General features: G+C 46.5%; 1 long non-coding RNA gene across 5 annotated transcripts in view; it reads left to right on the forward strand.

Moving 5' to 3' along the window:
• LOC118016873 overlaps positions 1 to 12,324 on the forward strand; it is a 288,291-nt gene that overhangs the window by 137,301 nt on the left and 138,666 nt on the right. For 3 of the 5 annotated variants that reach the window (XR_004680956.1, XR_004680959.1, XR_004680961.1), the window contains one exon: positions 235 to 315. This is a non-coding gene — a long non-coding RNA (uncharacterized LOC118016873). The remainder of the gene's footprint in view (positions 1 to 234; positions 316 to 12,324) is intronic. The other 2 variants (XR_004680957.1, XR_004680958.1) reach the window with 1 other exon arrangement.

Below are 12,324 nucleotides of genomic sequence, written 5' to 3' on the forward strand. Positions count from 1 at the left end.
TCCTTCCTTCCTTCCTTCCTTCCTTCCTTCCTTCCTTCCTTCCTTCCATGTTTATCCAATGCCTACCATGCACCATCCACTCTGCCAGACACTAGACACGATAATATGTGACCTGTGCCCAAATATGCTCGCATTTTCTTCCATTTTTACTATGTTTTTGTCAGTGTATACACTGTTTTGCTTAATATTGATTCATGTTCCATTTATTTTCTGTGTTGTTTTTATTTTCCCCAGAGCAGAATCGAGCAGTTGCTTCTACTTTAATTTCTGATGCTTTACGAAGGCTGAGCTGAAGGCTGCACCACCAGAAGCTTGGTAAGTGTGGGTGACTGGCCTTGGCTGGGAAGCTGCTGAGAAGTTCAAGTGGGAAGGGCCCCAGAGAGTCAAGTGAGTGCTTTCAGTTTTCAGAGTCTGGCATCGTGGGAATTTGCCTGGCCTGCTGGATGGAGAGAGGCTGACTTGGATTCTGTGGGCTTGGAAAGACAGTCAAAAGACTCTTCCTTTCCCTGAAATAGCCATGCATTTGTTTAAAGACTTGAAACGGTTCTGATGCTGGAATTTCCCTCTGTGTTTATTTTCACATCTGGGTGATGGTCTTCTGCCACCTAAGGACTTTTAATGAATCACTTCAGAGATTGCTTTTAATGTTTCCCAGATGAGAGGGGGCTGGTGCTCGTCTTTCTTCTGAGGCCTTACAGGGCAGGACTGACTTGGCTTCCCAGCTGGCTGCCTGGAGCTGTCCCTTGGGGTAGGCAGACAGACATTTTTCGTTTTTCTGGGAAACCTGTTCCTGCAGAGCTCCTCATCACAGGGCTTTCTTTCCACGTGAGGAAGGGGAAAAAGGTGGACTGGAATATAAATAAAAGACATAGACTGGTTTTAATTGGTTCAAGATGTTCTAGGTTGTGCTTGCTTCGGGAGCCCTGGCAGATAGCACCTCTCTGCGTTCCCAGGCTCTTGTCTGCAGCGGTGGGAGTTCCAGGAGACAACAGCGGCTGGGGTGGGCTTCCAGAGCACAGCTTGGGAGGCTTGGGAAGGTGTTGGCTTAGCTTAGAAGTCACTGGCTGCCAGGCATTGTTCAATGGACGCCTGCTCCCAGGGTCCTCAGCAAAGGCCAACAGTGGCTAGCGTCCCTATAACCACTTCGGGTCAATGGTTTCCACTCACCCTTAGCCTGACAGACGGGCTCCTTTGTGGTCACATCCCTGCTCCGTGTCCCTCCGTCACCTCTCACCCTGACGCACACTCTGTGCTCCAGCCACATTTCACACACTCTGTTGGGTACTTTCCAGTTGCCCCCACTCCAGAGCCACCCTCCACTCTGCTCTGCCCAGCTCTAAGCCCCAGGGATTGGTACTTGGGGTTCATCATCTAGGCTCCCCTGCCCTGCCCTCTGGCTTCCCATTGGGCTTGCTGGCTGGGGAGCCCCATAGGAGAATCTGAGGAGGAAGGGAGAGAGAGGTGGAGGTATGTATTTCCTTGGCTCCCATTCTGTGGGGTCATCTCAGGCTGGCTGTGTGCCTTAGAAGTCTCAGATTGTCTTAAGGTGGCCCGCTGTATATAATTTTCTCTTTCTGTCTTCAGGTAACTGCTTCCTGCCTTCATTCTTTTGAGTCCAGGGGTGGTACGGCCCCTCGAGTCCTGCACTATCTCTTGTGGTTTCCCTATATCTTTCCGTACCTTTGTCAGTCGTCTGTTTACTAAACCTTTCCTGAATTCTCTTCATTTGAGTATTCCTGCAGGCACTTAGATTGATATATACATGGTGTCATTTTATACACTTGGATCTTTCCCATGCCATTTCTTCTGCCAAGAATTCCATTCTTTGCCTTGGCTGCCTGTTGAACTACTCCATGTCCTTCAAAATTCCACTGAAATGTCACCTCTGGGAAGACTATCTTGAATTCCTCATAAGAGTTCATTACTGCCCCCCTTGGCCTTCTATCTCTCTTTGTGGTGTCAGTCTTGTTCGTAAACCCTCCATCCCCATCCTCACCCCTTGCTAACAGACATGTCCAGATGTTCCCCTCATCAAAATTTTATAATGTTTAATTCCTTCAAAGTCTGATTCAGTGACTGTCTAAAGTGCTTGCTTCAATGTGAGGCCCAGAGTAGATGCTTAATAAATGGGAGCTCTTATCAGCCTACTTCATACTAAAGTGTGAATGGCTGTGTGGTTTAATGCATTATCCCTTCCAGGAGCAGCTTGCATTTATAAAGGACCTTTTAGAGTTAACACTCCCCGCAATGAATCTCTGAATTGGCAGAGGGGTGGAAGGTCCGGGGATCTATCTCTGGGGCTTCTCAAATTATATCAAGTGCAAGGCCTCTCTCTCTGTAGGTTTGAGAAAACAGAGAATCACTTCAGGTGATTCAGCATACAGAGGCTGCTTGGAAAGGGGACAGGTTGCTCAATAGTGGCCTGGGGGAGCAGAGTCTATGGAAAAAGACAGATGTGACTGGACACATCTCTGCTCAGCTAATATACCCTTCTAGTGCTATTGGAATGTGATTTTCTAAATTGTGACTGGCTGACTTTCTTCTCTTGTGGTTGAGTTTGTAATAACATAGACTATGACTCTAGTTTTGCCAAAGTGGAAAAAAATGCCATCCAATGGATTTTTATGGTGGTTCTTAAACATTTTTAAAAATATTATTAAAGATGTAGCTCAATAAGTCTTTAATGTCCTGCTTTGGGGCTGACGAGCCAAGGCACAGAGTTATGAGGCTGGGTGTGGGCAGTTGAGGGATGCTACACCTGGGGGGTGCCAACACTGGTTTAGTTGCTCTGTGCAATTTTGTCTAAAAATGGAGCTACCTACGTAAGTACAAATCCAGAGTATTTTGATCATCCATGGCTTGGGGGAGAGATCAAAGCTAAGTGTCTCACTCCTCATTAAGTTCAAGAAGCCAGGGAACCTGCTCTGTTCCAAGAAGTCCAAATACCTCTTTCCTGGACTCTGGAGAATCACAGCTCATGTCTCAGGTGGTGCAGAGGCAGCGCTGAGTGGAACCACCTCTTGCAAAGCTGGCCCCTTCCCTGCTCTTGGAGAAGAGGGGCCGATCTGTCGTAGTTCCATAATCAAGACATTTGGGGACATGTTTTATAAGAGCTTCCATGCAGCTGGCAAAATGGCAGGATTCTTGAGGAGAACCAAAAGTGTTATTTGCTGAGTGTCTTGGAGTGGTTATAGGGCAGAAAGTCTCTCGGGGGGGGTGATAACCTCAGGTGAGCAACATGGAAGTCCCAGGTACTCTGTATTTGCTGCTCCCCCACCCCCTCAGCTTCTTGTGTCATCAATGTCCCGAATTCCCCCTTTTCCAGGAACTTCCATATAGTCACCGTGAGGTCCGAAAACCTGGGAAGGGAGGCTTGTGAACTGCACTGCAAAGGGGGTCTGTCCTGGCCAGGAATGGCAGCCCGAGTTGACCTTCTGCTGCCTACCTGAGCTCTCCAGCCCCCCTGTGGTCATGGGCTTTACCACCCAGCATGGCTGCATCTACACACACCTTCGGTTGGTCTCTGCTTGCACCTCCGTACTCAGGAGATTCTCAGGAAGCATTTGTCAATGGAATAACTCTGAACTTTCACCTGGTAGGCTCTTTGTTGTCCTAAGATGCAGCTCATTTCACCTCTTCTCCTCGGCGTTTTCTTTTCTTGGGCTGGGCCCTGTCTCGGGAGGCCACTTCCATTGGTCAGAGGGGAGGACACTCTTGCTTTGTATCTCTGGCCTCCGGATGGCATTCCTGTAATTCTAGCTTTATGGCTTCTGGTTCTTGGGCTCTGGACCTTCTCTGAACATTGCAGTGTGGAATAGGGCAAATCCCCCTTATTTCAAAGAACTGCACATAAATATATTCAAGACATTTCAAAAATTTCCAGTCAAAATATTTTGGGAAGAACAGCCAGATTTTGTAGAGAGAGAAAAAAGGGCAGTTTAATGGGCAAAGATATTCTGAGTAATTCTACGCTTGGGTGACTGTCCAAGTCAAGAAGCTGTTCGACGAGCATTTTCAGGAATTGCAGCCTCCAGGCCGGCTTGTCGTCGGAGTGTCTTCCGTGGGTCACGTGGAGGGGCCCTGGTCATCTCACTGAATGGTTGTCCTCGCCCCACCCTCCCACGGCCCCCCCCCGCCCCCCCCGCCCCCTTGGGTTTCTATATCAGGAAGGTGACCGGTGAACGTGATTTGCCTTAGGACGGTGGTGCAGGGACACAGATGGACTAAGCCCTGCTTTGGTCTTTCCTTCCCCCACACCTGGAGGCAGGAATGCCTTCCCTGGAGAGCTGTGTGCCCACCTGGAGGCAGGGGGATGAAATGAATGGCCGTGAGAAAGCCCGCACCTGCAGTTCCTGGGGCGTTCTTCCATCTCACCTGAGCACACCTGCTGCTGGTTTCTGACTTTCTATTCCCTGGCGCAGGTGCACTGGGTAAAGCTGAACCTGTGGCGGAGATGGTGAAGCTACTGGCCCTGACTTTTACATTTGTGGAGCATTCTGTTACCCGAGGGCGGTCTCTTCACACCTTTGTGCCTCAGTTTCCCTCTTCATATGGCATAATGTTCTGGTGCCGCCAGTGGGAGATCATGTTCTGAAAAGGGCTCTGTCCTCACCTGACCCCATTTCCTCCCATGTCCTCAGTGGTCTCTTTTCATCTCTTGTTACTTAATTCTATTTTACTCTCAGCTGGTTGCCAATTTCTCTCCCTCTTAGATGCATGTTGATAATAACTTGAGGGGTATTTTCTTTAAAAACACCCTAAATGTAAAAGAGGATTCTGGAAGTCCAGAAGCCTTCAAGGTGCATACGAACAAATCTCCAATGACGATATTTCAGCAGAGATTTTTTTTTGTTTTTTTTCCAAAAGGGAGTCTTTTCTAAAATGCCTTACCTCCATCCCATCATGGTGGCAGAGAGCCTTTATATAATATATATAATTTATATAATTGTATAATATATATGTTATATATAATATACTTTGCTTTTCCTGCTTAATATTATAACATAACTATATTTTCTTGTCATTAAGATTATTTTATAGGCATCTACTTTTCTAACATTTTCTTATAAAAAGTTTTCAAACAATGCAGAAAAATTGAAGGAATTTTAGAGGGAGCGCTCACATACCGGCCACTCAGAGTCTGCATGCATTAACATTTTTAAAATTTATTTTTATTTATTTATTTTTAAATTAATAATTATTTTTATTTTTTGTTCTTAAAATTTATTTTATTTTAATTAAAAAATTTTTTTTAATTACATGCATTGGTATTTTACTGTGCACGGTTTTATCATGTTTCTCTCCATCCAGCCCTTCCTCTCTACATCCGTCCATCTGTAATTTTGGGGATGCATTTCAGAGTAAGTTGCAGCCATTAATACACACCCTCAGTGTATACTTCAGCATGTGTATTATTAGAGTTCACTATTTGCTTATAGTTTTTTCTGAACACACAGTAAAATGCACACATCTCAAGTGTACTGTTTGTAGACATTAATTTCTTAAAATGTCATTTCTATTTTAGTTGTGTATTCCCACACTTTAATGAACAGTTAATTAATTAACGGGGGCCAGGTGATCACTCTGTAGTCCCCATTTGGAAGCTGGAGGCCTAGGCTCCTCTCTTCTTCAGCAAGGAGAATTGTTGTCCCACCTGATTCCCATCCAGTGTGATCTCTCCATGTTCGGGCGAGGGATGCAGACCCCTCTCCTATCTTCCCCTCCAACTCTTGGTCAAGGGGGCCCAGAGCCAATTCCTGAGGCCCTGTGCTGCAGCCTGGCCTTGTCCAGCCAAACCCAGGGTGCTGACTCTGTCACCCCTACATAGTTAAATAATTGTGGACATCAGCTACCATGCCAGCAGTTGTGAGGTCCTTCCAGTTTCTGAAGGGCTCGCCTCCATGTTCCTTCTTTCAGACCTCACTGCAGCTCAGCGGGCTACCTGTTATGGTGGCGATACTGGGGCTCAGAGCAGGAAGGTCATGCAGCTTGGGACTGGATGCAGGCCTGTGTGGCGTCATGTGCTGAGCTGTTCCTATGGCCCCACGGAGCTTTCACCTGCATGAATTCCCAGGCGGTGAAGTAGTGACTATGCATATCCCTAAATATATGTCATCGTGACTTTCTGGGAAGTAACTAGCTGGGGTGTGGGAGGGTGGTTGCAGACATAATGACATAATTTGCTGGTCATGTGACAGGGAGATTATAGTCTGGTGGAAAGACCATTGGTTTTGGAGTCAGCTGATATGGGTTCTTCGTACCCAAGCTGTGTGACTTCAGGCAAGTCACTTACCAAGAACCAGTATTTTTTTGAAGGTTTACTATATGCCCAGTGGGGTACATACCTAATCTCATTTAACTCCCCTCCCAGTGCCCTACCATTATTTTCAACCTTGCTTGGTAGATGAAGAAACTGTGGCACAGAGAGATGAAGTGACTTGTCCAAGGCCATACGGCTCAGGCACCCAGACACTGCATAGCATCTGCAACCTGGGGATAACCAGGCCCTCCTTAGGGGTGCCTTTGGGACTGTGAGGTCAGATATGTGAAGTTTTTTTTTTTTTTTTTTAAGATTTATTTCTTTGAGAGCGAGAGAGAGAGCGAGCCTGAACAGGGTCAGGGGCAGAGGGAGAGGGAGAAGCAGACTCCCTGCTGAACAGGGAGCCCGACATGGGGCTTGAACCCAGGACCCCAAGATCATGACCCGAGCAGATGGTAGATGCTTAATGGACTGAGCCACCCAGGCGCCCCAAATGTGTGAAGTTTAATCTCCAGAGAGAAGTAAGTTTCACTCCCTGCCTTCATGGTTCAAACACAGAGGCTACAACTGGATGCCCCTGGGCCAGATTTGGTCCACATGGTATTTGCTAGAGAGTTTTCTTCTTTTAACTTAGATTGTCAACACTTAAAAATTGAGAGAATGTACATAACAACGTCTTTTTCCAGCTTACCTTAAAAAATCTGAACACGTGGACAGATCAGGTCCCTGTTTAGGCATGAAGCTGCTGGCTGGCTCAGAGGCAGCTGATGCTTGTTCCCTAGTTCTCCACAGTCCCCACCATTCTCTCTTGTCTCCCACTTCCTGAGGCCGAGCGTCAGTGGCCATTTCTCATCCTGTTGCATTGTGGTTTTGCTGACACAGGCCCACTTGACTCACTGTCTGCCTGGCCCCTGTGGGCATGTCGGGCTGTAGACAGAGCAAAGACCAAATAGCTCATGGGGCACATCCTTATTATTTTCCAGAAGGGAGCCACAGCTTGGGTCATTTGCTATCTATGAGAATCAAAGGTCAGGGTGTTCTCATGGTAGTAAACACATGTAGGTACCGAGGACTATTCGGAAGGTATTTACTTCCCAGCTAGTCACACACTGGTGGTCATACAGAGCTTTGGGTGAATGCTGTGGCTATATCTAGGGCTGTCAGTTTTGGTCTTCAGGCATTTTCAGCACACACCCCACCCTGGCCTATGGTTTCCAGGTCGTTGCCCAGGGCATGGCAAACATCCCTTCCTCCTGATTGTGCACCCTATTCCCTAGGACTTCAGTCTGGGAGCGGCGACAGTAACACAGCATTTCCCCAAGTAGGGCAAGCAGTTAGGTAACACGCAAGCATTTTTTAAAAATGTTAATTGTTAGGTATTTTTTTCATGAGAACTAGAAAAATGTAACTAGCACATCAAGTCTCTGGTTTTATTTTATTTTTTTAAAGATTATTTATTATTAGAGAGAGAGAGAGAGAATGAGCAGGGGGAGGGGCAGAGGGAGAGGGAGAAATATTCTCCTTGCTGAGCAGGGAGCCGGATGTAGGACTTGATCCCAGGACCCTGGGATCATGACCTGAGCCTAAAGCAGACGCCCAACTGACTGAGCCACCCAGATGTCCCAAGTCTCTGATTTTAAGAATATTATTGCTTAGGAGGAAGCTACGTTTTAAAAAGAGTTATTTTATCTTTTTTTTTTTTTTTTAACAGGCTCCACACAGTGTGGGGCTCGAACTCACAACCCTAAGATCAAGACCTGAGTGAGCTGAGATCAGGAGTTGGACACTTGACCGACTGAAGAGTTATTTTAAAGTTGATTTACAGAGAAAAAGCAAGTAAATGCTGCTGTAGGTGAAAAGTGACAGCCAAAGCATGCGGTGTTTGACTCATCAATGTCTGAAGTTTGGGAAAAACTGCGTGGGGCCTCTGTCATTCTCTCCACTGTCCTTGGGCCACGTCCAGGGGCAGGAGACAGGGTCCTCTCTTATCCCCTGCTTCATCTCCATTGCTTCCGCGAGTCTGGGGCACCTTGACCTGGGCATGATGGGAAGCTTTGCTGTCCCTAATCATAGCTTCTCCTAAGTCTGTCATGTGGCCTTTGCAAATAGGCCCTTTACGGGCCCTGAAGGCAATATGCTTTTGAAACTCAAGGCAGGAAAAGACTCCCATTGTGTGTCATCTCTTCCTTGGGGCAGAGGATACAGAACACTCTGGCTGCCGCATGAACGGGGGATTATCCTGGGGTAATGCAAAATAGCAGGAGAAGAACAAAACCCTTACCAGTTAGTAGTTTTGAGGAAACAGCCCATCATAGGTGGATGTGGCAACTCTATGCATGGACAGCAGTTGTTGGAAAGAACCTAAGGATTGAATCGAGTACGTGAACTTGGCTGAATTTCTTCACTTCTCTGCGGAGTAGTGTGCATACATGTTCAGTAAGTGGATGCCTCTATGAGGATGGTGACAAGGATCTTTCTTCCAGTGCTAATGTTAATTTAGAGAGAAGGAGGAGTTGTATCTTGAGGTTTTGTATTGGAGTTTTTGCCCAGGAGAATATCTTGACAGAGAACAGTCTGTTGACATATTAACGGCCATACCCTAGGGGCACCATTTTTCTATGCCTTTGTTTGGTCTATGGGGACAGGGAACATTCTATTCTGTTGGTCATAAGACTGGACGGTGGGAGGAGAGGGCAGCTCTAGGCACTTGGCTACTTTCTAGGCTGGGTAAAAGCCAGTGAGGCCTGCCTACAGCTCTCGCACCTGGCTCCCATGCATGAATGCAGTTAGAATTTACTAAGTCCCAGTTGAGGGTCAGTGGAGGGAAGGGGCCACATGAGCGTATTACCTTGAATGGAGATCCCTAGAATTGTCACCAATGCAGTATTAACACAAAGGGCAGAAATGGCCCAAAGAAACTAGCTTGGCTTCTCCCAGAGAGAACTCCCCACTGAAAATGCATTCTTCTCTTTGGTGGGTTTTTATGTAATTTGCAGTTACTGTCCTTGATTTTGCAATGACGACATTTTCTTGTTTCTGTATTTTGATGCTCCCCTCAGTGGTTCCAAAAGGACCCTGCCCCACCAACATATTGACCTTAGCCAGTGAGACAGTTTTCAGACTCTTGGCCTTCTGGAGTTTTAAGAGAACAAAAAAATTTTTTTTTTTTTAAGGCACGAAGTTTGTGGTAATTTGTTGCATTGGCCCCAGGAAAGTAGTACACATAGCTTTCCTTCATTCAGTCAGTACATCTTTGTTGTGCATCATCTGTGAAGTATCGGCCATCCTTTCTCTATACAGTGCTTCTGTGGGGGAAGGTGCCAGTGGGAGATGCCACATCCCATCCAGTTATAGCTGAGTTGGTGACTGGTGGAGGAATATCCGCCTCCCTGCTCCTCAGAGGCTCCTGCCTCTTTGATCAGCAGGGCTCTGAGCCTGAGCTCAGGGGTCCCGTCTAGAAGAGGAGAAGGGCCAGGATGTCTGGGAGCTGTGAGATGGGGACACTGTCGTGTCCTGGCAGCATCTTCCCAGCCACGAGAACCAGAGCCCAGCTTGGGTTGAGCACAGGGAGCTACTGCTGGCGTCTGGACGCAGTTATTGCAAAATCCACGTTCAGTAACTGCAAATTACATTAGTTCCCTGGTACCACAAAGGTAGCAGCTTAAAAGTTAGCGGCTTTAAACAGCACAGATTTATTATTATTTTTTTTTACGGTTCTGGAGACTGGAAGTCAGAAATCAGGCAAGGTGCTGGCCTTCTGGAGGCCTTAGAGAGGAATCTGTGTCCTTGGGGTTCCCACCTGCTGAAACCACTTACATTGTCTGGTGCTGGGCACTGGCTCCATCTTCAGAGTGCATAACCCCACCTCTGGTCCATCATCACATGGCCTTCTTCTCTAACTCTGACTCCCCTTGTGCCCCTCTTACAAGGAGACTTGTGACTACACTGGGCCCACCAGGATACTACAACGTCACCTCCTCATCTCAAGATCTTGAACTTCATCATATCTGCAGGGCCCCTTGTTCCAAAGTCACAATCGCTGGTCCTAGGAATTAGGACAGGGACATCTTTGGGCCTTGGTACTTAGGGCCATTATTCAGCCTACTGCTGACCCCCTTAGAGCAGAAGGTTGCCAGTGCACTTTGAGCTTCAGTAGACCTGTCCCGCAGCTCTGGAAGGTGATGGTTGGTATTCAGAGCCTGAGGCCAGCCTTTTTCTGTGTACCTGTGAACAACACCATGTGGCTTGAGGGCCTCATGTAGCCACCACTTGGCCTTTGCTGTGCACTTACCAGGTGCTGGGTTATGGGGTCTTCAGTGGCCTTTCCAGAAAAGAACATAGAAGTGTGATCATGAGATTTTGTGAAAAGCACTCAGTAATTACTGTAGGACCCATGGAGCTGTCTGGGAAGGATTTGAAAACACTTATGACAGATGCCTGTTGATTTTCTGTCCACGGTGCTAGAGCTGCTTCTTTTTCTGAACACTTCCTAACTAATCTGAAGCCAAGCTGAGCATTAGTCTAAAGCCCCAGGTAAGTCCATGTTGATCAGGACTCCTGTTCTTGCTTTCTCATCTACCACCACAAGAACATTATATATAGCAACTGTTCGGGTTCCTCTAAAAAAAGATCTTGGGCCACAGTGATTACACCAGATTTAAAGGTCCATGGGGTTAATGGAAGGTGGTGGGGTCTGTAGTCACATCTTTGAGAACAACTGGAGTTCATAGTGAGGGGAGAGGATAGAAGGAGGGGCAGCACTGTGAATGCTGCATCTTTTTAAAGATAAGCAGTGTTTGGAAAGAGTAGATGGTAGGGCCCAAGCTATTTCTAAACTGCCATGATTGAGTGATGCTATGTGCAGGGATAGGCTAGGTAGGGAATACCTAGGCAGCCTTTACTTACAAATTAACCAGGATTGGTTGAACAGGATAGAAATATAACTGGTTTAAGCAAAAGAAAAAAAAAAGGAAAAATTTTGGCTCAAATATCTTCAAGTTCCCATAGATCGAGGCTGCCTTCAGGCATAGTTGGGTCTGGGGGTCCAAATATGTCATCGAGACTCCATCTCCCCCTCTCAGTTCTACTGTCTTCCCATTAGCACCAAGGTCCTCTGGACTTGCATCCTATCAGCTAAGCAACCTCAGTGGGAAAGAACAGTGTTTTTCCCAAAAATTTCAACATAAGTTGTTGGACTGATTCCCATTGGCTTGGTTTGAACCGTATGACCATCCTTAAACCAATTAACATGTGACCCAGAGGGTGTGATGCTCTGATTGTCTGGGTCTGGGTCACCGGTCCCTCCTGTCCTGCAGCCATGATAGGGGGTCAGACCTAACTGAAACACCAGCCCTGAGAGTGGAGGAAAGTTGGCTCCCCAAGGAAAATTGATTGCTGTTAACAGAAGATGGAGGAGCAGTGTTGGTGAGGCAGAAATAGCAGAATGTCCATGGCAACTTACAGCACTGGAAGGCTTGTTGAAAGGCTGTTCGATTACTTTCTAGAAGGAAGGGAGCATGTATGTTGCTGTTACAAATCTTTCTGAGAACATTTGTGTCATCATCCTTAGCCCTGATCCGCAGTTAGGGGGCATGGCCCATTAGACTTCAAGACAACTGGGGTTTATTTCACAAAGTTTACAAAGTAGAGGACAAAACACACTGGCTTTGTAAGAAGGCAAAAAACTAAAAACAAAACAAAACACAAAAAACATTTGAAGATCCTGAAAGTTCAGAACATTATCTTTCCCAAGTGAGCTTCAGGGGACACAAAACGAACAAGAAATGTTTATCGGTATATATAAACTGTACCCAGAAATACCATTCATTAAATGTATCTCCAGTGAGAGACTCTGGGAAGGTCTTAGTACTCTGGGACACTCAGGCTCTCCCTTTTAATAAAGGGAGGCTTGTTCTGGCCAGTTGTTCTGGCCATGGTCCAATGAAGTTTGCTACATTTTATCTCCCAAATTCCTGTTCAATTTCCTGTGGAATTCTTCCCTTTTTTCTTTTCCTTTCATCTTTCTTTCTTTCTTTCTTTCTTTCTTTCTTTCTTTCTTTCTTTCT

The sequence above is a fragment of the Mirounga leonina genome, unplaced genomic scaffold, assembly GCF_011800145.1.
Source record: "Mirounga leonina isolate KUSES-001 unplaced genomic scaffold, KU_Mleo_1.0 Mir_104, whole genome shotgun sequence".
Classification (NCBI taxonomy): Eukaryota; Metazoa; Chordata; class Mammalia; order Carnivora; family Phocidae; genus Mirounga; species Mirounga leonina.